Raw genomic sequence first — 26,768 nt, forward strand, 5'->3', positions numbered from 1 at the left:
ATCCATACTAGTGGAAGAATCTATGTTCAAAACATCATTTCCTAAGTTATCAACAATCATAACAGTTTCATAAATTCCATTACATGGTATAGCTTCAAAGTAAAAAACACCATTTAGATAAGCCAAAATAGAACCATTCTCATTACTAAAAGAAAATCTAAAACCTTGTCTATATAAACCATGAAATGAAATGATGTTTCTAGCCATTTCTGGTGAATAGCAACAATTCTTCAAATCTAAACATAAATTATTCCTAAGCACTAAAGAATACACTCCAATCTTGGTCACAGGCGACGATCTTCTGTTTCCCATGATTAGATTGATTCTTCCTTGCTCCACATCCCTACTTCTTCTTAGTCCCTTCACATTAGAACAAATGTGGTAACCACAACCGGTATCAAGAACCCAAGAAATAGCATGATTAGAATCGTTAGATTTAATTGTGTGTATACCTGCGAAAGATGGCTTGATCTTTCCTTCCTTGATGGCTTGCAGGTATTCTGGGCAGCTTCTCTTCCAATGTCCTATCTTGTTGCAGTGGTGGCACTCTGCCTCCTTAGGGTTAGAGCAGGGCTTAGCGGGATCAACTTTGGTCCCACTAGAAGAGGCACCATCTCGGGCTTTTACCTTGCGATAGTTCTTAGACGAAGCCTTCCTCTTCTTTCCCTTTCCTTGACCAATAGCCAAGACAGGAGCAGCAGGTGGATTGGGAGTTTGTGCAACAGACTTGTCTTTGAAGTTGCTCTCAGCGACCCTCAAGAGACCTTGGAGTTTGCTTAGGGTGACCTCCTCTTTGTTCATGTGGTAGGTCATCCTAAATTGATTGTACATCGGAGGCAAAGAGTGAAGCACCATGTCGATCGCCAAGTCTTCCCCAAAGTCAACATTTAACTTGCGAAGGCGGTCGACATACCTTTGCATCTTTTGCAGGTGCACGGTAAGAGACTCTCCGTGACCCATCTTAGCGGAAATCATGTTAGTGAAAATCTCATAACGCTCTTGTCTCGCGTTTTGGTGGTATCTCTCCAATAAGTCTTGATGTATCTCGTACGGGTACATGTCCTCGTAGGACTTTTGGAATTCGGAGTTCATGGTGGCTATCATGATGCAATGTACCTTCGTTGCATCTCGCTCATGAGTTTCAAAAGTGGTAATTTCAGCCGGAGTAGCAATTTCAGGGTTGATTTTCTCGAGCTTCTCATCGAGGACATACTCCTTATCCTCATAGCGAGAAATGGTGCGAATGTATCTTATCTATTCGCTAAAGTTCGTTCCATCGAAGGTGACCTTTTGGCAAAGGCTCATCAACGTAAAGGAACTAGCAGCAGCGTTGTTAGCATTCGACATCTACAAATAGAAAGGACAAAGATAGATTAGAATAAGATTCCCTAATTATCACCCAATAAGAAAAATTAGGGCTAGGATCCAACAATAACATTTACATATTAGAAAAGGGATGTCGTAATCTAACATGCAAATAAATTGAAGGTAAGTGAATGACGATTCACTAATTCTCCACCATAAAACCTAACTATTAGTCCTAAATGTATTGATAATTCCTAGGTTCAGATGAGATTCATTGAAACTATTCAATGGCATGTTTAAATCTCGATATGTCCCTCTTGTTTGTGACTGGGATACCGAGGATCACAATGCGGGTGTGAATTACCATGCAAATTCACATGGTGCCTTCATTGTAATGATCACCTATTCGATGTGCCGGTAAACCACACACGCTCCATCGAACTATGATAAACAATGAATCACCCTTTGCCACCTTTGCTTAGAACCAATTAGTGTGCCGGTAAACCACACACGCTCCACTAACTTCTTAGCAAGGGTGCAAAGTGTAATTTCATGGGATTGCATCAATTCACTTTTCCTAAAGTAACTAAGATTGGGAATTTTTAAAAAATATGTGTAGTTACTTTGTATTTCCTATTATACTTTTAATGAGAGGATGAGGTTGCCCTATCCTACCCGTTCGGCTAACGACCCTCCACCGATCAAGCAAGCGGTGGGTGTGAGTGTACACCCATTAAGCGCTATTTTATAGGCTACAACCTTATACCCACCTTATAGATCGGCTTCGTGAATGAGACCTACTAACGGTAAGACTAGCATTTTAGTTATATATATATATATATATATATATATATATATATATATATATATATATATATATATATATATATATATATTAATCTTGTAATATTATATTAGTATAGGGTTGTATTTTAAACCTTTTAAAATCTAGGGTTTGAAATTTAAATTGTCTAAATTAAAACTTTTAATCACAAAATATAAATTTCAAAACTTGAGGACAAGTTTTAAACATTTAAAACATGAAGGATCAAATAACAAATAATTTCAATTAACAATTAATTTCCTAATTATCTATATTTGATTTATTCAAGATTTCTTGCAAGATAATTACCAAAATAATCAAAATAATTAATTAATTATCATATAAGAAAATTAAATATTTTATTAGTTGATAAATATATTGAATTAGATCAAGATAATAGTCATATATATCAAAAAATCGGATTAGGGTTGATCTAATATGATTAAGGTAAGTTTCCATAAGATAATCATGAAGAAATCCCGAATATGGCCATTCCTGACGCTTGGACTCGCCGAGTGCACCAAGTGACTCGCCGAGTCAGGCCAACTTGCTGAGTCCACTATGGAACTCGCCGAGTCCATGACTCAGAAACACAAAAATCAAATTTTGCAGTTTCGTTTCAGACAATTAAGCAACAATTTAATGAAAACCAAGCTAGGCTCTGATACCACTGATGGGTTTTAGCCATAAGAACTTTCCTATGTACGCATGCAAAACCCTAATGCTTGGATCTAGGCTTTCTAATTAAACATGCTTTGAATCCAAGACTTCTAATGACTATTTAGGTGTAATAACAATATTGAAACAGATCTGGAATCATACCTTTGAATTCCTTGTTGATCTTGTTGTCTTGGAGCTTCTAGAGTCACAATTGTCACTCCTCTAGTGACTTACAAACACCAAATAGCAAGGAGGATGATTTGAGAGAGAGGAGAGGGGAGGAAATCGGCCAGGGGTTCTCTACTTTTGATGAAGTGCCGATTTCCTTATGCCATAGGGTCTATTTATACTTGTAGACTCCTTAAGGGTTACAACCTAAACCCTAATTGGATAATCTTCTCTTAAAGCTATCCAAATCCATTCCTTAGATAACCCCTTGGACGATTTGAAGCAATCCTTAGCTTCTAGAATCCGTCCAATAGATATCTATATGGATTTACAGTCTAAAGCTTAACTATCAAACAATTGATAGTTTATACCCTCTTATTTAATTAATCTCTTTAAGTCACCAAATTAATTCCAATTAATTCTATGACTTTTATTAATCAAATAACAATATATTATTCTTTATATTATTCCCATAATATATTAATAACATTTATTCTCTCTTAATAAATCATCCTATCAAGTTGCTATGGTGAAGGCAACCCAAAAAGACCATGCACAACCGGGTCAAATACTTGCCTAATATAGTTGTAGCCTTAGACACTATTCCAACACATCCACATCAGTGCAATGCCACTAATCTTTCAATTGTGTCACATCAACTTTGCAATGACTACTCACATCAGTACAATAACACTTATCTTTCAAAAATGGTCCCCACTGCCACATCAACAATTATATATATATATATATATATATATATATATATATATATATATATATATATATATATAAATTTTTTCAATATTAAATTAACATAAATGTAATTATTATAATATTAATTTTTTCTTTAAAATTGCCCCACTAAAAACTAAAAAATGTTTTATATATCTTAAAATATATATTTGTGTGTAGGGCATTTTCTAATATGAATATATAATAAAAAAAAAAAAAGAATAAATCCTATACTTGCAAGCCTTTCTAAACTTGCAAGATAACATCATAGGTGGCTATGAAAACCCATTTGCAAGACCAATTGGCAGACGGATGTAGATGCTCTAAAAGTTTTAACAAATACATAAATGGTCCTTTTTATATTAACCATCAATCCAAATATTTAAAGTGTTGTGATCTGTTTTCGTGTTCTCAACCTTTTCGGTATTCTCGATTTAACTTTATATATATATATATATATATATATATATATATATATATATATATATATATATATATATATATTGCAAAATTGGTCACTTTGGTATACACTTTTTCGAGGTTTAGTCCAAACATCGACTTGTTTTTGGTTTAATAGTCCTTTTGAACCAGTTTTATTGCGTTTTTTTGTCCCTTAATAAACTAAAAAACTATTATACCCTTACTATATATATTTTTCATTATTCTTTCTTTTTCTTGAATATTTTATTATTATTAAATATATAGAGGGCCCACCTCTCTTGTACATCTTCGATTCCATCTCATCTAACTATATACTTCATTCTTCAATGAAACCGCCAAACATTTCTTAAATTCTGCTAAGTTTCTTATGATTTTTCTTTTATCAAGGGTTTGTGAACTATGTGTTTCATCGTCTATCGGGTTTTCTTTGGGAGATTTTCCAGTTATGTTTAATACCTCTCTCACTCGATCACCGTTATCACTGTCATTGCTCGTGAATAAGCTTAGAAATCTCTGTTTGTTTGGTTGGAAAACTCATTGGTATCATTGCATCAAGTGTTTGACCCATTGAAAAACACAATATCAAACTAGGGGTACATTCATGGTGACTCTCTCTCTCTCTCCCCCTTTAAAACACTTATCTGCATTTATTTCTTTCCAGTTTTGCCCGAGATCCCTAACAGTCGGTGGCGGCGGCCTTTCTCGCCCATAAGTACCTCCCCTCCTACCGCCTCATTTCCCCATCTCCTTCGGTAACCACCAATCATCGCCCTTTGTCCTTTGATTCGTCACCTACAGAGGGCGATTCAGACTTGATTTCAATTCAAATTTGATATGCAAATTAGAAAAAAACATATTTGATTTCAGTTCAAACAATCTAGGCTTAAGGGAGAAACAGATTCTCATAGTACCTTCAAGTAGTTATGTATGTGGGGTTTTCAGTATTAGCAGATAGGAGTAGATAAACACCTTTCCCTGAGAATTAGATCTTCACATAATTTGGTATCCGACACCTTATCCGTAGAATCACTAATCCTCGCGATGTTACAGATAATACAGTCTCAAAAAATCTTTCCATGGACTTCCCTAATAATACGACCAACAATAATACGTATCAAAAGAAGATAGGATTGGTTATTGGGATTTTAGGTCATGTATTTTTCTGTGCAGCTCTTGTAGATTTCAAATACCTTTATTTCAAGAAATGGAGGGGGGTCGATGGTTCTATTGAAGGATTTTTCGTTGGTGGGTCAAATCTTTTTGTCGGAGATAGGTGTTTTCTAGCAGTTAAAAGTATAAAGGTTGAATCCAGCAGTCGTAATGTAGAGGTGGGGAGAGGCGGCAGTCGGTGTTGATGGTGTCGGACGGTGGCACTTGTCAATGGTGATGGTGGCGGCAGTCGGTGGTGATGTTGTTTGTTTTTGGAGTTTTTACTCATCAAAGTGCTTGAGAGAGGGAGAGAGAGATGTATGGCCCTTCTATTGTTTTAATTATTAATTTATTAAATAGATATTGAAAAATATAAAAATAAAAATAAAAGGGTATAATAGTCATTTAAATTTTCGGAGGGACCATTTCCACGTATAAACTAGACGAAAAGGAAAATGAAGCCAAAAAAGTCAAGTTTCGACTAAACTTCGAAAAAAATACATAACATAGGGACCATTTTTGCAGTTTTATCATACACCTTTAGATATAATTTGGACGGTGGAGATTGAAAAATAATGATCCAAGTAAACAAAAATGAACTACTTAAAAACAAATTGTTTTTATAGTACCTCTATAAAAGCATTAAGTATCGCATACCATGCTTAAAGAAACACAATTCGTTCGGATTACACATGACCATTCATACATACCCACACTTTATATGTAACACCTGGTTTCTGGTATATATTTTTAAAATTAAGTATTTTGCATTTTGGCCTGAGACTCGGCGAGTTGGTGGCCCAACTCGTCGAGTAGAAGCGGTTTGGACACGGGAGTTAAGTGGCTGACTCGGCGAGTCAGAGACCGGACTCGATGAGTCTGTGCTGTTTGGATAAAAACCCTAATATGAGGTTTTGCACCCTATATAAACGCCTTAACTCAGCCTCCCTTGTCCCTAACACTCCCCTAGAGCTGCATATCGAAACCCTAGCCGTTTGTGTGTGTGTGTGTGTGTGTGTGTTTAGGCCGTTTTGGTGCTTTTGTTGACTTGTGAAGCTTGGAAGGAAGAAGAGGAGCTTGAGTATTCGACTTGGGGCTTATGGATCCAGAAATCTCATTCCACCATCAGCTTAATCATGGTAAAATGCCCCTGCTTTGGTCTTCCATTTGGTTGTTCATCTTTAGATTGTAGATCTTGGGTGCATTTAGGGCTTTCAAGCCATTTTCGGATTTAAAGGGTGTTATGTGGACTCTAGCCTCCAGATCTGGGCCTTAAGAAGGGTCTCATGGCATAAATGTGCCAACTTTAGGGCCATGAGAGCCCCATGCACATTGTAGGACACTTTATGTGGATTTTGAGCTAAAAAACCCGTGCATGTGCATCAAGTTTGGAACTTTTCGTATAAAATGGACAGTAGGAGGCCAGATCTATGGTTTTGGTGTGTTAGACCTCATTTAAATCGACTGTATGGAATTGGTCAAGGTTGTACTCGGCGAGTTGCTCTTGGCACTCGACGAGTCGGTGACCATTGTGCACCAAACCTTTTCTGTGAATGGGTAAGTGTAAGGAAGGAAGTCCCTTGTGGGTTTAGACGCGAAAAAGGGACTTGGAAGTCATGGGACTCGGCGAGTGGTATGAGCGTACTCGACGAGTCCATAACAATCTCCCAATCTTGGAAGATGGACTCGACGAGTTGTTCATACAACTCGGCGAGTCAAAGACTGGACAAGTTCTTAAGTTCAAGAAGGAACTCGGCGAGTCGGATGAAGATGGTCACGATGTTATGATTGAAGGAGAACCTGTCGAGTTTTACTAGACTCGACGAGTGGAGCCGGGGTTTTGTGTGGGATTAGAGAAGCATGGACTCGACGAGTTGGTAGGCCAACTCGGCGAGTCAGGTCAACTGAATGTTGACTTTGACTGAACTTGGACTGACCCTGTTTAGGGTTGTATGTGATGTGTGTTGACTTGAAGGTTGTCGTGTAGGAATCGAGGAGTCGTAGGGAGTCGACTTGTGTGCCGAGGCTAGTTCAGACATTGCACGACACGGAGGTGAGTTACCTTCCAGTAGGGGTGGGTCAAAGGCCACAATGCCGGACCACCAAAAAGGGGTATTTATAAGATAATGGTCTTTATGATAATTATCTTGGTCTTGTTATGTATTGGTTATGAGGTTTATATGGGTTTATGTTATGTGTATGGTAGGGATTAGTTTTCCTGGCAGTGGTCCTTAGGACCCAAGGGTAGGTCAGTACCCGGATATGTCTGACTGTATGCTTATATCTGTTGATTGTATGCTAGTGGTAGGGGGTGAAATAGTCCCCAGTTACTAGTTGAAAGATACCGATGTTGATTACCGGTTGAAAGATACCGATGAAGGTTATCGGTTGAAAAATACCGACAATATTGTATGGTATGTGGTATGATGGGGGAACTTACTAAGCTTTGTGCTTACAGTTTTGGTTTTGGTTTCAGGTACCTCTTCGTCGAAGGGGAATGAGCCGGCGCTGTAGCAGCACATCACACACACACATGTTTCCGCAAGAAGTTTTTGGGACTGTACTCTGATTTTCAATACTTAAGATGTTATGGTTTGAAATACAACATTATGATTTTTTAATGGAATGTTTTATTGACAAGGCTTTGGTAAAATGTTTATTAATGCGTTAATTCAAAAAAAAATTGCCTTGAATTTTGGGTCGTTACACTATATAAACATATGACCCCACTACACCATAATTCTTACTTTTATTTGTCAAAAACTTTTTTCTTTTTTCTCTCTGGAAACCTAATGAACGAAAGCCATAAACACTTTTCACCATCACCTTCTTCATTAACGCTTCATTAACCACCTACCAGCACCGTCGGTTCCCCTTTCTGTTATTGTTCCTCTCTGTTACCGTTTCTCTCTGGCGAACAACTCCGCAACCAACGCTTCTGCACAGTGTCGGTCCTGAAAAATAAAATATTCTTAAAGGCCCGGGACGAACAAGAAAAAAATGGCCCTTATCTTTATTATAATTTTGTATTTTCAAATAAAAATATATAATGAAAAAAAATTAGGCCTTGTGCAGCTTCCCACTTTGCCCCCTTCTAAGCCCCTCCTGCTTCTGCAACATCGACACCTCTACTTCACCTCCCTACCATCACCATTATTGTCGCTATCACTGCTTCCAAAAACATGTTACAGCCGATGCTATTGTAATTTCTAAACTCCATGGTTTTACAGCTAGCCACAACTACCTCGTACAAGTTGTGTCTCTATCTCTCTCACTTTCTATTCTATCTTTATCTCTTTAATCTATTATAACCAATAATTGTTGTGGTAACAGATTCATTTAGACACATCGTTCCATCTCTTTTGTTGATGAATGTTGACGGAGAAGATGCAGAAAACAAGATCCAACATTTGATGTATTTCTTTTAGTTATATATATATATATATATATATATATATATATATATATATATATATATATATATATATATATATATATATATATATATATATATAGAGAGAGAGAGAGAGAGAGAGAGTTATGTTCAAATGAGAACATTTTTGAGATTGAGAACACTTGAGAACATTTTTTCGCCTGTAAGTTCAAAAAACACACTTGTTGGTTATAACTATTAATTAGATAAATAAAAAAATACCATACCCCACCCCACAAAGACATATCTTTTCTCATCTCATTTTTCATGTCGGACCACCATCGAAGCCACCCGACCTCCGTCAAAGCATCTTGTTTCTGATTTCACCCCGACGAGGAGCTTATCGTTAGCAATCTCTTCCGCAAGTCCCAATTGACAACGATGTTGATCTCTGCAAACGTGATTGATATGAGCTTTCCAGGTAGGGTTTTTTTCTGAGTCTATACACTTGCGTTTTTTAACCTAAATTGACATGATTTATCACGAAATTTATGAAATTAAGCTTATAATGAATGAAGCATCGAGTGTCTAATACTTGATCTCACATCATTGAAGACATTCTATCTACAAAATTCCTAAATTATTTCCTATTGTTGATGAATTATGAACTTGCTTGCTTTTGCGATGAATTATGCATATAATTGGATCATTTTTGTTGATCATGTAAGTAATTGTAGTGTAGCATTTACTTGGTGGATGATTAAATCAACAAACAACGAAGGAAATTGATACTAATATCAGCAAGAAAGTAGCATTAAAGAATATAAATGATATATTTGAACGTGCTTATGTTGTTGTTAGTATCATTCGTTAGATTAAGCTTCTTAGGCTCTTTCTTCACCCATCCATTATGGAAATCAAACACATCTTATTACCACCTTCTAGAAGAAATTTTGAGATATATATTTGGATTTTGAGCTTACGGAATCTGATATGTATGAGATTATTAAAGCAAACGAATGTGAATCAGATTCACATTCTTGGTGATTTTCTTGGATTTTGAGGTTACACATCATATTATGAGTTCTGAATGACGTCAAATACATACTTGCTGGATGATTAGTGATTCTTGTTGTTATTTTTGATTCATTACTCTTTCATTTGGGGTAATTAACTTCTATCTTGTTTCATATAATCTCATAGACATTGTGACAGCTTACATATTTTTTATGAACACCAAGTGTTCGATGAAATACCTCAATGAAAAAACCTCTACAAATAAATCAAGAATAAGGTGGCATATTTATTGTTGTAGTATGTAGGTTCTTGTTGATGGTTTTTTTTTTTGTTGAAACAACATCATTTTCAAGTCTCTGTTTAATTTGCCTCTGTTTTTTTTAATGGACTTCATTTCCCCAAAGTGACATTTTATTTGAAAATTTGTAACTTTGAACCCTCATTAAGCCAAACATTAAGGCCCTTAGGTTAAATTAAATTTCACATCTCTATAGCCTAATAATTAACCAACAATCATTTTACAAGTGGTAAACTTAAGGCTTAACCATTAAATCCTTAATAGAACACCAAAAATGATTTAGAAGATATTATGATCAATTTTCCTAAATCTGTCCTCGAACTTCTAAAATCCGTGCAAGTCAATACGAACATCTAAAAATCATGAGACTTAGTTTTTAGGAAATCTTAGTGTGTCTACTTTCTTCTAAATTTAAATCATATTTCGAAATTCCAACTCCTTGAAGGGTAAAATTGGCAATCTTCTCAGGCTGGTCCATGCTGTCACAGATTTCATGCATTGTCTTCAAAAAAATCATAATAAATTCATCAGAACTCCAAATACCAAAATTCCAAAGCCTATAGTTAGATATGGATGTTCAATTTCCCACATATAATGGGTTTGATGTAATTCTTATTAGATTGGTACAGTTTGTTCCAGTAGTGTTGAGTGGTCCAGAATGTGACAGCTTAATGTTACTAACTTGTAAATTTATTATAAAATAACCAAAAATCATTAGAACGAGATCTTTATATTTCTGAAAAGATAAAAGAGGGATCTTTACCAATATAATTTTATCAAATTTTAATAATGGGTTGAAAGGTAAGAAAACATATCCCAAACAGAGGACTACAATCTAACAGAAAATATGGAAATATTTACATAAGTTTTATTAGATTAATACAACAAACACAAGCTAAATAATGTTATAATTTTTGTGTAGGTTCTCGGAAAGGAAAAGATCCATCTTGCTCATGCTAGCTAATTTTCAAGATCAAGGAGGTGAGTACTAATTCTCCTATTATGTAGGCATTACTTGTTTTATGTTATTGTTCACAGATACCCTAATAACATGTGATTATGTGTATCTAATCATATATGATTTATGTGAATGAGATTCATTATCACATTCTCGATTCAATAATTGTTCTTTGTCTACTGTAATCATATGTGATTATATACAGATAATCATATGTGATTATATGTATCTAATAACATATGATTTATATGGAAAAAAAATAATGATGTCTATATAAATCATATGTGATTAGATACATATAATCCCATATGATTATATACACAAGAACAACTATTGAATCGAGAACACAAAGATAAATATTGTCCACATATATCATATATGATTAAATGCATATAATCACATGTGATATATGTATCTAATCACATAGAATTTATGTGAAAAATATTTATTTTTGCGTTCTCGATTCAGTTGTTGTTCTTCTGTGCGTAATTACATAAGATTATATGTATCTAATTAGATATGATTTATATGAACAATATTCATTTTAACATTCTTGTTCAATAGTTGTTCTTGTAAATTTAGTCACATATGATTTCTGTACACAACATTCATTTTCGCGTTTTTGATTAAATAGTTTTTCTTTTTCCACATTAATCATATGTGATTAGTATATACAATCACATATGATTAAATACATAAGGAAAAATATTGGTTCATGAATATTATCAATATAAATCATACGCGATTTGATACATATAATCACATACGATTAAGTACATGAGTACAACTATTGCATTGAGAAAGAAATAATGAATATTGTCCACATAAATCATATGTGATTAAATACATATAATCACATGTGATTAAATATATTAGAACAATTATTGAATCAACACAAGAATAAATATTTTCCATACGAATCATATGTGATTAATTATATATAATCACATGTGATTAAATACACAAGAACAACTATTGAATTAACACGTGAAAACAAATATTGTCCATGTAAATCATATGTGATTAAATACATATAATCACGTGAGATTTAATACACGATGCCAATTATTAAATCGAAAACACAAAAATAAATACGGCCCACGTAAATAATATTTTATTACATATGATTACCAGCGATTATCTGTATTTAATCACATATGATTACAAGTGATTAAATACAAAAGAACAACTATTGAATCAACATGTGAAAACAAATTTTTTTCTATGTAAATCATATGTGATTAAATACATATAATCACATGTGATTAATACACGATGCAAATTATTAAATCGAAAACACGAAAATAAATATGGCCTACATAAATAATATTTTATTAAATACATATAATCACGTGTAGTTATATGTATCTAATCACATATGATTTACGTGGACAATATTCATTTTTGCATTCTCGATTCACTAGTTTTTCACGTATATTTAATCACATGTGATTATATGTATTTAATAACATATAAATCATATATGATTCGATACATATAATCACATGTGACTCGATACATATAATTACATGTAATTATATACAAGAGAAAACCTAATGAATCAAAAACACAATAACAAATCTTTATAGGTGGGGGTGGGGGTGGGGGTGGCGGTGGCAGGGTGGTGGTGATTGGTGGTGGTGGTGTGTGGTGATGGGAGGGTGGGTGGTTGCTAGTGGTAGTGATAGTGACGAGTGGTGGTTTTGGTGGGTGGTGGGTGGGTGTGGGTGGTGGAGGTAATTTATTTTTGCTTTGTGATTATATGAATCTAATCATATATAATTAGATATATATAATCACATGTGATTTTATGAATCTAATCACATACGATTTATGTGGACATAATTCATTTTTTCTTTGACAATTCAATAGTTGTTCTCATGTATTTTTATCACATGTGATTATATGTATAATCGTATGTGAGTAAGTACATGAACACAACTATTGAATCGAGAAGGAAAAAATGTATCTTGTCCACCTCAAATCGTATATGATTATATACATATAATCACATGTGATTAATTACACAAAAGCAATTATTCAGTCGAAACCGCAAAAATAAATATTGTATACATAAATCATATCTGATTAAATACATATAATCACATATGATTATACGTATCCAATCATATATGATTTATGTGGGTGAGATTCATTGTCACATTCTTGATTCAATAATTGTTCTTTGTCCACTGTACTCATACGTGATTAAATACATATAATCATATATGGTTATATCTATCTAATCACATATGATTTATACGCACAAAAAATAATAATGTTTATATAAATCATATGTGATTAGATACATATAATCACATATGATCATATACACAAGAAGAACTATTGAATCGAGAACACAAAGATAAATATTTTCCACATATATCATATGTGATGAAATGCATATAATCACATGTGATTATATGTATCTAATCACGTAGAACTTATGTGGAAGTTATTTTCACGTTCTCAATTTAGTTGTTGTTCTCGTGTGCTTAATTACATGAGATTATATCTATCTAATTAGATATGATTTATATGGACAATATTTATTTTCACATTAGTGTTCAATAGTTGTTCTTGTACATTTAGTCGCATATGATTTCTGTACACAAGATTCATTTTTGTGTTTTTAATTAAATAGTTTTTCTTTTTCCACATTAATCATATATGATTAATACATACAATCACATATGATTAAATACATAAGAAAAGATATAGACTCATGAATATTATCAATATAAATCATATGTGATTTGATACATATAATCACATGTGATTAAGTACATGAGTACAACTATTGAATTGAGAAAGAAATAATGAATCTTGTACACATAAATCATATGTGATTAAATTCATATAATCACATGTGATTAAATATATTAGAACAATTACTGAATAGACACAAGAATAAATATTTTCCAAACGAATCATATGTGATTAAATATATATAATCAGATGTGATTAAATACACAAGAACTACTATTGAATCAACACGTGAAAACAAATATTATCCATGTAAATCATATGTGATTAAATACATATAATCACATGTGATTAATACACGATGCAAATTATTAAATCGAAAACACAAAAATAAATATGGCCTACATAAATAATATTTTATTAAATACGTATAATCACGTGTAGTTATATGTATCTAATCACATATGATTTACGTGGACAATATTCATTTTTGCATTCTCGATTCACTAGTTTTTCACGTATATTTAATCACATGTGATTATATGTATTTAATAACATATAAATCATATATGATTCGATACATATAATCACATGTGACTCGATACATATAATTACATGTAATTATATACAAGAGAAAACCTAATGAATCAAAAACACAATAACAAATCTTTGTAGGTGGGGGTGGGGGTGGCGGCAGCAAAGAGGTGGTGATTGGTGGTGGTGGTGTGTGGTGATGGGTAGGTGGGTGGGTGTGCGTGGTGGAGGTAATTAATTTTTGCTTTGTGAGTATATGAATCTAATCACAGATGATTAAATACATATAATCACATGTGATTTTATGAATCTAATCACATATGATTTATGTGGGCATAATTCATTTTTTCTTTGACAATTCAATAGTTGTTCTCATGTATTTTATCACATGTGATTATATGTATAATCGTATGTGATTAAGTACATGAACACAACTATTGAATCGAGAAGGAAAAAATGCATGTTGTCTACCTCAAATCATATATGATTATATACATATAATCACATGTGATTAATTACACAAAAGCAATTATTCAATCCAAACCGCAATAATAAATATTGTATACGTAAATCATATCTGATTAAATACATATAATCACATGTGATTATATGTATCCAATCATATATGATTTATGTGGATGAGATTCATTGTTACATTCTCGATTCAATAATTTTTCTTTTTCCACTGTAACCATATGTGATTAAATACATATAATCATATGTGATTATATCTATCTAGTCACATATGATTTATATGGACAAAAAATAATGATGTCTATATAAATCATATGTGATTAGATATATATAATCACATATGATTATATACACAAGAACAATTATTAAATCGAGAACACAAAGATAAATATTGTCCACATATATCATATGTGATTAAATGCATATAATCACATGTGATTATATGTTTCTAATCACATAGAACTTATGTGGAAAATATTTATTTTTGCCTTCTCGATTCAGTTGTTGTTCTTGTGTGCTTAATTACATGAGATTATATCTATCTAATTAGATATGATTTATAAGGACAATATTTATTTTCGCATTATTGTTCAATAGTTGTTCTTGTACATTTAGTCACATATGATTTCTGTACTCAAGATTCATTTTCGTGTTTTTAATTAAATAGTTTTTCTTTTTCCACATTAATCATATGTGATTAATACATACAATCACATATGATTAAATACATAAGAAAAAATATTGACTCATGAATATTATCAATATAAATCATATGCGATTTGATATATATAATCACATGTGATTAAATACATGACTACAACTATTGAATTGAGAAAGAAATAATGAATATTGTCCACATAAATCATATGTGACTAAATACATATAATCACATGTGATCAAAAATATTAGAACAATTATTGAATCGACGCAAGAATAAATATTTTCCACACGAATCATATGTGATTAAATATATATAATCACATGTGATTTAATACACAAGAACAACTATTAAATCAACATGTGAAAAAAATATTGTCCAAATAAATCATATGTGATTAAATACATATAATCACATGTGATTTAATACACGATGCCAAAAACACGAAAATAAATACGGCCCTCGTAAATAATATTTTATTAAATGCATATAATCATATGTAGTTATATGTATCTAATCACATATGATTTACGTGGACAATATTCACTTTTTCATTGTCGATTCACTAGTTTTTTTTACGTGTATTTAATCACATGTGATTATATGTATTTAATAACATATAAATCATATATGATTCGATAAATATAATCACATGTGACTCGATACATATAATCACATCTGATTATATACAAGAGAAAACCTAATGAATAAAAAACAAAATAACAAATCTTTGTAGGTGGGGGTGGTGGGGGTTTGTGGTGGTGATGGTTGTGGTGGGTGGGTTGTAACGCCCTGTTCCTGGTACGTATTTGTTTTGATTAAATGTTTTTTTGGAAGAGCTACTCGGCGAGTTGTAGCCCTAGCTCGCCAAGTAGGTGTCGAGTTGGATGCGGGCTTTAAGTGATCTACTCGGCGAGTCGACGCCTGGACTCGGCGAGTAGGCCAATCAGGAGGAGACCCTAATTCTTAGGGTTTGCACCCTATTTAAACGTCCTTATAGCCCCATCTCAGCCTCCATCACCCTCAGAGCATTCCTTATCGAAACCCTAGCCTCCATTAGTAAGTTTGAGTGATTGTTGCCTTGTGAAGGGACTTTTAGGGCACTTTGGAGCAAGTGGAAGAAGGGAGAGGTTGAAGAGGTCAAGGAAGGGGACTTAGATCCATAACACATTCATTTGTGGTCATCCATTCCTGTAATAAAGTTTCCATCTTGATTATTGATTTATTAGATCTTGTTTGTCCCTAAATTGTTGCTTTTAAGCCCTAAAACCCCAAATCCTTGAAGAGAAACCTTATGGTTGGGTTATACTTCAGATCTGGACTCTCATTACCTTGTTGAAGTGTTAAGTTTCAATCATATTGGTGATTAAGGTCCCTCTTGAGTTTAGAACCCCATTAAGAGCTTGTTTGGGCATTTGAAGCCTCTAAAGCTATGCATGCACGTAAAGTTTGCAACTTTACGTGATAAGCACGCCCTAGAAGCCTAGATCTGTGGTTTGGAGCCGCTGCATGGATCAAATCAGGTCTGTATGGAAAAAGAGTTGCATAAACTCGGCGAGTAGAACGATAGACTCGGCGAGTCCTATGAAGATAGCCTTGGACCCGGCGAGTTGGATAAGCAACTCGGCGAGTCCGATGAAGATTGCCTTAAGACTCGACGAGTTGTTCTTCAACTCGGCGAGTCAGATGAACTTCGACTTAGTATGTATGCCTCGACGAGGAACGCGTCGAGTCTTCGCTAAGCTCGACGAGTTGAAACGGGTGTAGAACTAGAACAAATGGAAGGGAATCGGCGAGTTGGCGAGCCAACTCGGCGAGTCCAGTGAACTAGGAGTTGACCTTGACCAAGGAGTTGACCTTGACCAAGGTGTTGACCTTGGACCAGGGAAGGCCCAGTCAATTGACATAAGGATATATATGAGTGGCTAATCTATGTGTATGGGTTTGTAGCCGGAGGATTACCGGTGCAGCAGCCAGACGTCTCGTAGTCGGACTTTCGGTAGCTACTCTTCGAGGTGAGTTTCCTTCTAGTAATAATGGGTCTAAGGCACCAAGGCCGACCCGTTAGATGATATGCTAGTGTCGGAGTGTGGGCAGTGCCCGTATCTCATGGTCGAGTTTGATTATGATATATGCCAGTATGATAGATTTGTCTATACTCGTTGTCTGTGTGATACTTGTATGTTATGGATTAGCAGCTGAGTGTGGGCGAGGCCCGTATCTCTCTGATAGTGGAGTGTGGGCGAGGCCCGTATCTCTCTAATAGTGGAGTGTGGGCGAGGCCCGTACCTCTCAGATAGCGGAGTGTGGGCGAGGCCCGTATCTCCCAAGTAGCGGAGTGTGGGCGAGGCCCGTATCTCCTAGCTAGCAGAGTGTGGGCGAGGCCTGTATCTCCTAGCTGTTCATTGTATGTTTGTATGGTATGAGGTAGTATGGGGGAACTCACTAAGCTTCGTGCTTACAGTTTTCAGTTTTGGTTTCAGGTACCTCTTCTTCGAAGGGGAAGGAGCTGGCACGGTAGCGGCCCATCACACACATGCCTTGTATTCCGTACTATGAGATCTTCCTGGGGATTTGTACTCTGACATTATTAAGTTTATGAAAATGTTTCCAGATATGTGATACCTTTTATGAAATGTTATGATCGGTGACGCTTTTATTTCTAAATGTTTTACTAAGTATATGTTTTAAAAATGAAATTTTTGGCTCGTATTTTTGGGATGTTACATGGGTGATGGGTGGTGGTGGTGGCTGGTGGTAGTGGGTGGTGATTAGTGGTGGTTGGTAGTGATGGGTGATGGTGGCAGGTGGTGGTTGTTGGTGATGATGGTCATGGTTGGTGGTTATGGTGGGGGTGGCGGGTGGTGGTGAGTGGTGATGGGTGGTGGGTAGTGATTGGTGGTGGTGGCGGGTGGTGGTTGGTGGTGGTGGTGGGTAGTGATGGGTGGCGGGTGGTGGTGAGTGGTGATGGGTGGTGGGTAGTGATTGGTGGTGGTGGCGGGTGGTGGTTGGTGGTGGTGGTGGGTAGTGATGGGTGGTGGGTGGTGTTTGGTGGTGGTGGTTAGTGATGGGTGCTGGTGGTGGGTAGTGGTGGTGATGGGTGGTAGGTAGTGGTTGTGGGTGGTGGTGGCATGCAGTGATGATGGGTGTTGGAGGTGGGTTGTGGTGGCAGGTGGTGGTGGTTGGGTGGTGATGGTGGTGGCGGGTGGTGGTGGGTGGTGGGTGGTGGGTGGTGGGTGGTGGTTGGTGGTTGGTGGTTGGTGGTGATGCTGGTGGCTAGTGGTGGGTAGTGATGGGTGATGGTGGCGAGTGGTAGTGGGTGGTGGGTAGTGATGGGTGGTGGGTAGTGGTTGGTGGTGGTAGTGGTTGTGGTGGGTGGGTGGTTGTGGGTAGTGATGGGTGTTGGTGGGTGGTGGTGGTGACGGGTGGTGGTGATGCGTGGTAGGTACTGGTTGTTGTTGGTGGTGGCGGGCGGTGGTGATGGGTGGTGGTGGCGGGTGGTGGTGGTTGGGTGGTGATGGTGGTGGGTGGTGATGGTGGTGGCGGAGGTGGTTGGTGGTGGTGGTTAGTGATGGGTGGTGGTGGTGTGAGGTGGTAGTGGGTGGTGGTGATGGGTGGTAGGTAGTGGTTGTTGGTGGTAGTGGCAGGCGGTAGTGATGGGTGGTGGTGGCAGGTGGTGGTGGTTGGGTGGTGATGGTAGTGGCGGGTGGTGGTTGGTGGTGGTGGTGGGTAGTGATGGGTGGTGGGTGGTAGTTGGTGGTGGTGGTTAGTGATGGGTGGTGGTGGCACGTGGTGTTGGTTGGGTGGTGAATGGTGTTAGTTAGTGGGTTTTTTAATTGTTTGTAATTATTTTTTGATTTATATGAATATCATTTTATAATTTTAATTAAACAAATTGTGTTTTTCAAATTTGTTCTCAAATGTTCTCGCGATAAGAAATATTGTCGATTGAACACTCACTATATATATATATATATATATATATATATATATATATATATATATATATATATATATATATATATATACTAGTTGCGTGCCCGCGAAAAGCAGCGGGTGGGCATTAATTCTTTTCGGTTATTAGTTTCTTTGCGACTTTAATTTTTATTTCAAAATCACGTGATTGTTTCGAAGATTTGGATGGATAGTTTTCTTTTTGTGGATGGTGAATAATTTTTTTTCAATTTTTTTTCTTTCAAAAAACATGGCATATTACAAAACTATTGTGGTGGAATCAAATACTTTCTGTTCAACGAATAGTTTCTGATAACAATAGAAATATAATTTATTTTTCTTTAGGAATATATTTATGTTGATCGGGTGAAATAGACCTTTTAAATATGGTTTTACGATTACAATATTAGCTATAATATACGTTTTAATTTTCATTTATAACATCAATTGAGTACTCTTCAAAAAAACATATGTAAATTTCATAGTTTTTATCAAGATGTGCATAAACATAGTAACAAAGCACATACAATACAAACAACACACAATGCACATACAACACACAAACACAATCACCTTTTGAATATAAAATGCTACCTGCATCAGTAAATACACCCATTTTTAGTTGCAATGCACTTAATAGCAACGTACTTACAAATTCTTACTCATGATAGCACTACACATCGGTTTATTTACCAATAATAGCATTTTTTCACAAGTAAAATACATTGCTCATATCGGGTAAAATGAAGTATATTGTTATTTTTGGTAGTCAATCATAATTTGGTTGCCTATTTATATCCTCAAGCATTTCTATCACCAGACATAACTATTTAAATTGACAGATTTATTTTGTTCTTACATAATTTATTTATTTTCAGGACCAACACCATGACTTATCATTCGATCCCTTCACTTTGATTCAATCATATCTTGGCATAGTCCGTGTCATCTTTTATCACATAAAGATGGAAATTATCACATTTTATTACATAAATTTGGAAAAAAACCATCTTTTATCACAAAAATTCAAAATTTTCATTTATTCACATAAAGACATGAAAAATTCATCTATGATCACATAAAGACTAAAAAATCATTGTTTACCACATTATTATGGAAAATTTTCATTTTCCACGATAAAATGGAAAATTTTCAGCTTTCATCACATAAAGATTAAAATATTCATCTCATTTGACATAAAATATGAACTAATTTCATCTTATAGCACATAAAGATGGAAAAAAATCATCTTTATCGTATAAACATGGAATAATTGTCTTTAATCAAATGCAAAGGTGACTCCGTGGAATACATATTTTAAATAATAATCCATGCTCCCTCGAGGCATGAACTATTATTATAAAGATGGAAAAAAAAACTTTGTTATTGGTTTCCCATGCACCCGTACTTTCAAAATATACATGCTAATTAAGTCGTTATATCTAGAATAACATATGCACATACCCAAATCACTCGGTATTAATTCATATAAAAGATATAGAGTTCTATTATAGGTAAAACATAAAGTACATCGCTTCTTGTTAGCAAAATTAAGCTACTTGAAGACCAACGTTTAATTATTGATTATACATAAAAGCGATTGGTATTTTTATCTTTTCTCAAAATAGAATGAACAATATATTAAGAAAAATATGGAAATAGCAATACATTTTGGGTGAATCCTATAATTTTGTAGGCTGATTTGATGCTTTCATGTTATACCCAAGATTAACCCATAATGACACAAACTAAATATAATTATTATGAGAAAATAACTAAAATTGTGAGTTTAGAAAACAAACTTGATTTAACTTCAAATCAACATGGTTATGTTTTTCTTCTCCATGTAGTTCTCACCATTTCATAAAAAAGTGAACTCTGGAAATAAATATAAAAAATAAAAAATAAAAAAGCACTGGTAACAAACTTTTCTATGAGTTTTACCTGGTGAGAAGATGTAGATAATCAAGCAACATAAAGGTCATTTTGAGTCAACTAAAAGGTAAGGTATCCCAATTCTTACTAATTTTGCCTGCAATCTGCAATCATGTATGGAAAGATAAATAGATAAAGATATAAGAATTTAAATTTGTAGACCTGAAGAACAATATAGGGGCCAAAATCAACTTTTGTACCTCTTTTTTAGAAGATGTATTGGGCACTTAATCCGGATATGTTGAAATACCTAAAACCAGTTTTATCAGATTAATATATAAAGGGTTTTTACACATGGAAGTGAATACAAGAAACATTAAGAAAACTATGAGTAAATATGAGCTGAGAAAAGAAAAGGTCGACTTACTTGAGGCTACAAGCAACAATCTTTCATCAAGCTCATTCAAATGAAACTGTAGCTTATAAATAAATTAGAGAACTTGTAGCAATTCATAAAAGATTGCAAGAATTTTACTACATAAGCTATTGTGACCTGTTAGGGTAAGAAAAACCATAACTATTACAAACAATCTACTTCTTGAAGAGTAGCAATGAGTCAAAGAAAGGTATTAAGTACCAAATCTCCCTTTTAGTTGTATTTTTTTTTTATTACAATTAAAGTAAAAGACGAAAGATAACCATGACAGATTACAAAAATACTAAGAAAGAAAACACTGTAGTCAGATTAGTTGAAAAAAATATATGTAATATAACATTAATTATTACAACTCCAGACCAACAGATAACCAAGAACTACAAAGCTTACTTGCCTAACTAAAGTAGATATCAAACATCATTGATGTTTAAACTTTATCATGTGTTCTAATTTCTAAAATACTTTACAATAAAATAAAGAGTAAAACAAATAACTAAATTCTAGTAAATATCAAAATTTTGACAATACTCAAACATAATTGAAATTTTGAATTGTTAATGCCCAACAATTAAAAAGGGATATACTATAACATAAAAATAATTAAAGATGTATTGCTGATGTTGATAAATTAAGAACATTATCAGTTGATTTACTACTCATAATAGCATATTATTTACCCAAATTTTGTCAATTATTTACAACATATATTTGGATGACTTGAAAGGGGACCAAGTCATACATTATCCGAGAGACAGAATAAATTATGTGTGTGACTTCTAAAAAGAGAGAGACAGAGAAGCAAAGAGATGAAAAACCTATATGTGTGATGCTTCAGGCCATCATGATATGATTCTATGACTGAGAAAAGAAAATATGAACAGTTATACACAAAAACAAAAAACTGTAAATCGGTATACTCTAGTTGAATCAAGATGAACATTCTCAGAGGTGGTGAGGGTCAAGATTAGTAGAATTAGGGATTTCACAATTAAATCATAGCAGGGACATGACCAAGATAAACGCACAGGGGTAGAGATTATCGAAATTGATATTTTGAAAATTGAATCGACAATAGATACATACCTGACGTAGGATTCCAAAGATTAATCATTAATAGGAGGCAATATATCAGACCAGGTGGTTGTACATTGAAGCCATAATCCCAATCATTCCGCCTCTATCTTTGTAGAATTCGGGTCAATGGAAACTACACCAAATCCCTAAAGGTTAAACAACAACATCTTGTTACTTTATTTTGATTTCACGTAAAGAGATACAAAGTGAAGCTTTATGAACGATATATTTAGAGTAGAAGATGTTATTAGGGTTTTTGGAGGATGCTCGATGGTGGTGCGGTGGTTTTTAGACGGAGACCAAGAGGAAGAGTATAGATGTGTGGAGATGGCATTAGGGTTTTTGGTATAGTGTTCGGGCTTTGCGATTTTACAACAGGTTACATTTGAGCAGGTGCAGGTTGTTGGGGGAATGGATGGTGTGCTGACTTTAAGGATTGTTGATGGTGGTGATGCGAGTCATAGACTCGAAGTGGTTGTTGTGAAAGTTTGTGAGCATGGTGGCCAATGGAAGTGGCTGTTAAAGTTACAGTGAGGATGGCGATGATTTAAAAAAACATCATCTTGGTCATGGTGGCCGATGGTTATGGAAGAAGGAGGCCAATCTGGCACGTGTCATTCTTTCATTCAATTTGTCACATGTCATTTTGTCATAATTTAAAGATATATTTATTTTCCAATTGTCATTTATTTCATTTTCCATTTTTAATATATTATTAATTAGTTTCCATAAATTAAACCTACAATAATGATATTAATTTTAAATTTTAAATTTCAATTTCAAATAAATTTACAGTTTAAACATTTGTTTTTGACATTTTGTTATAATTAACCTGTTTAGTATATAGGTCTGATAGCTAAACAATAATTTTAATTTATTTATTTTTTGCATGTTTTTTTTCTCATAATTTTTATTTATTTCAAATTTCGAATTCAAATAAACTTCTCATTTAATCGTTTCTATTTAACATTTTGTTTTAATCAACCCATATAATATACGGGTTTCACAACTAGTTTTTAATCAAATACAAAAAAAATGAGATATACACCAATTATGGATTTCAAAATTTGAAAACCACGGTTTACGGGCTACATTTCTAAAAGCATGGAATTTGAATGAGTCGTTAACATAATAAGCAGAAAATCAAGATATGCAAAATTGACTATGAATAAATGATAATACTTAAAGCATCATAATTTAAACATTTTAAAAATCCAAATTTGAATAGTATATAAATAATATTATTTTATTCACAATTAATTGTACTTTAGGTTTAGAGACTTGAACCTCTTAAAAAAAATATTATTATTATATTGAATCTATTTATGAAAATAGTTAGATTTCTTTTATTTATATATATATATATATATATATATATATATATATATATATATATATATATATATATATATATATATTATATTGTAGTAGTATAGATTTGAGAAAAAATTATTGTTAAATACATATAATATAAGTGTTAAAGTTCTGTGAGTTTTAATTTTTTGAAATATTGCATATAATAACTTCCTCATGAATATGAGATACGATTAACCTTTTATAGTTATGTGATGCTATATGTTTTTGTGTAGAGTTTGATTATTGTTTTTTATATTGATATATATGTTTACAGTTTAAACGAAAAATCGATTGAATTTTATTCTTTAAAGCTATAATGCTATTTCTTTTTGGAGTTCGTCATTTATAAAGGAAAATATTACAGAAGTCAAAAGAAATGTTTGTATAGATTTTGTGTGATGGTTGTTATATAATGTGTTTTGTATTCTAGAATGTTTTTGTTTTTGTAATCTAAAATTGTAAATTTGAATTCAAGTTTTCTAGGTTTTTAAAATATATTTTATAACTCTGATGTTCCTAAAAAAAATTTATATTTCTTTTGAAAAACCTTTACATGAAAGATATAATGTTTATTCTAATTTTATTTGTGTATGCCATCGAATCAAAATTAACTTGTTTCTAATGATGTGTATTGAAAATTTAACTTAATTGGGAAACTTAATATGTTTTTATTACAAGTTCAATTTAATATTATTTGGCTTTAGGTTATTATTTAATTTAAAATTATAAAATAATGTTACTGTAAATACCCTTACATTTTAATTAAAATAATCAAGGTAACAACAAAATGAATATATTTTAGTATTTATTTCTTTCTATTGTAAAGGAAAAAAAAATTATTATCATTAATTAATCATAATTTTAAAATCTTAGTATTAGATGAAAGCTTTAATTTATATTGTAATTTTGGCATGATTATGACGGTTGAGATGCTTTGAAAAAACAAAAGACGTTTACAGTTCCAAAAAGAAGGTTTTAATATCATATTTTATACAATTATAACATCAAAATGCTTTACATAAATTGTTTTCAATATATATCTATAAAATTAAAAATAAAAGCTATTAATATTATATTTTTGTGTAGAATAAAAGTAAAACTCAAATGACTAAACATAATGTCTAAAAGGATGATATTATATAAAATCAGAATCTATAAAAGAAAATTACTTATAACCATTAGTATATATATATATATATATATATATATATATATATATATATATATATATATATATATATATATATATATATATATATATATATATATATATATAAGAATTTAAAACACACAGCTTAAGTCAATATTTTCTATATGTTATAAGTCATATGACAATTTTATATACATTTAAATTTAACTGTTATTTATTTTAGACGTTTGTTCAGTCTGTCTTCAGTCTGTCTTTTAAGGAGTTGATTTCGTGGTGATTTATTTTCGAACTTGGAACCTGGAATCTTTTGTTGTTAATATTTTAAAGATTTTAAAATATCAAACATATATTATATAAATAAACATAAAATGGACAATATTATATTTATGTTTTTTTTTTGAAGAACATCATATTGATGATTACTATTTAAATATCATGACCAGAAAATGAAGATTAAAAAGAAAACAAAATTCAGGACATTTTTTTTTTACTGAAATGCACGTAAAAAATAGTTAAAATATAAGTTATGAGCACAATTTAAATATAGAATGTACAAAAACATATAAAATAAAAAATAAAGACAATTAATTTATTTTAATGTTTTGTTTATTTGTTTACATTACACAGATAAAATATTTATAGACGTGAAAAATCTAATCAAAAGATTTATATATAATTTTGCTTCATTAGTAAAATAAGAAAAAAGACTTTCAACTTTATAGAAAGCAATTATTGATTTATCTTAAAAATATGGTATATAATCTCATAATTGCTTATAGTTTATCTAGATAGTTTAATCTCATATATATTTTACTAGGTGTGACACACGTGTATTCCACGAGTTTATAAAAAAAAGTTTAATATAAAAATTTAAGCATTACATATTTTTTAAAATAATAATTTTACATAAATACAAAGAATATAATAAATAAAGTAAGTAATAAAGGTTGTAAATCATTTATTATGAAATTTAATAGAATGATCTACTTTGTATATATAAATCTTATTAAAATGTGAATTTTAAATTTAAGAAAAATAAAAAATTTAAAAAAATGACAAGTGGAAAAGAAATAATTCAAAAACTCTTAGAAAATGACATGTGTCAAATTCAATGAAAACATGACATTTGGCAAAATTGAATTTTCATTTATTAGGTTAGATATAGAACAAATATTATATGTATTTAATTAATATTTAAAAATTACAATGCAAAATAAAATTTTGAAACTGTTTAATTTTTTGGAGGTATATAGAAAATTTTATCAAATAAAATTTCTTTAAGTGTGACAGAGGAAAACAATGCAAAGCCAGACAATTAGATAGTCATAACCCTTTCTAGCCTTGCGGTATTAGGTGGTGTTTTTCCTACTCGAGGTCGATGGTTCAAGTTCCGTCGTTGACATAAGTGAAATTAGGTGCTAATTTAGGTGTAGATTATATATTTTTATTTGCCGGTTAAAAAAAAATTAGATAGCCACAAAAAAAAAATTGACTCTATAGTGCCCTAATAGGCATACAACGTGTTGCTCATAAAGTTTTTTATTTTTTAATATTTTTTTTAAGGCAAGCTATACCTTTTAAGGAATATATTTTTAAAAAGAAAATCATTTATAATGATGGTTAACCA

The sequence above is a fragment of the Lactuca serriola genome, chromosome 9 (genome assembly GCF_051521515.1).
Source record: "Lactuca serriola cultivar US96UC23 chromosome 9, Lser_US96UC23_V15, whole genome shotgun sequence".
In the NCBI taxonomy this organism is placed as follows: domain Eukaryota; kingdom Viridiplantae; phylum Streptophyta; class Magnoliopsida; order Asterales; family Asteraceae; genus Lactuca; species Lactuca serriola.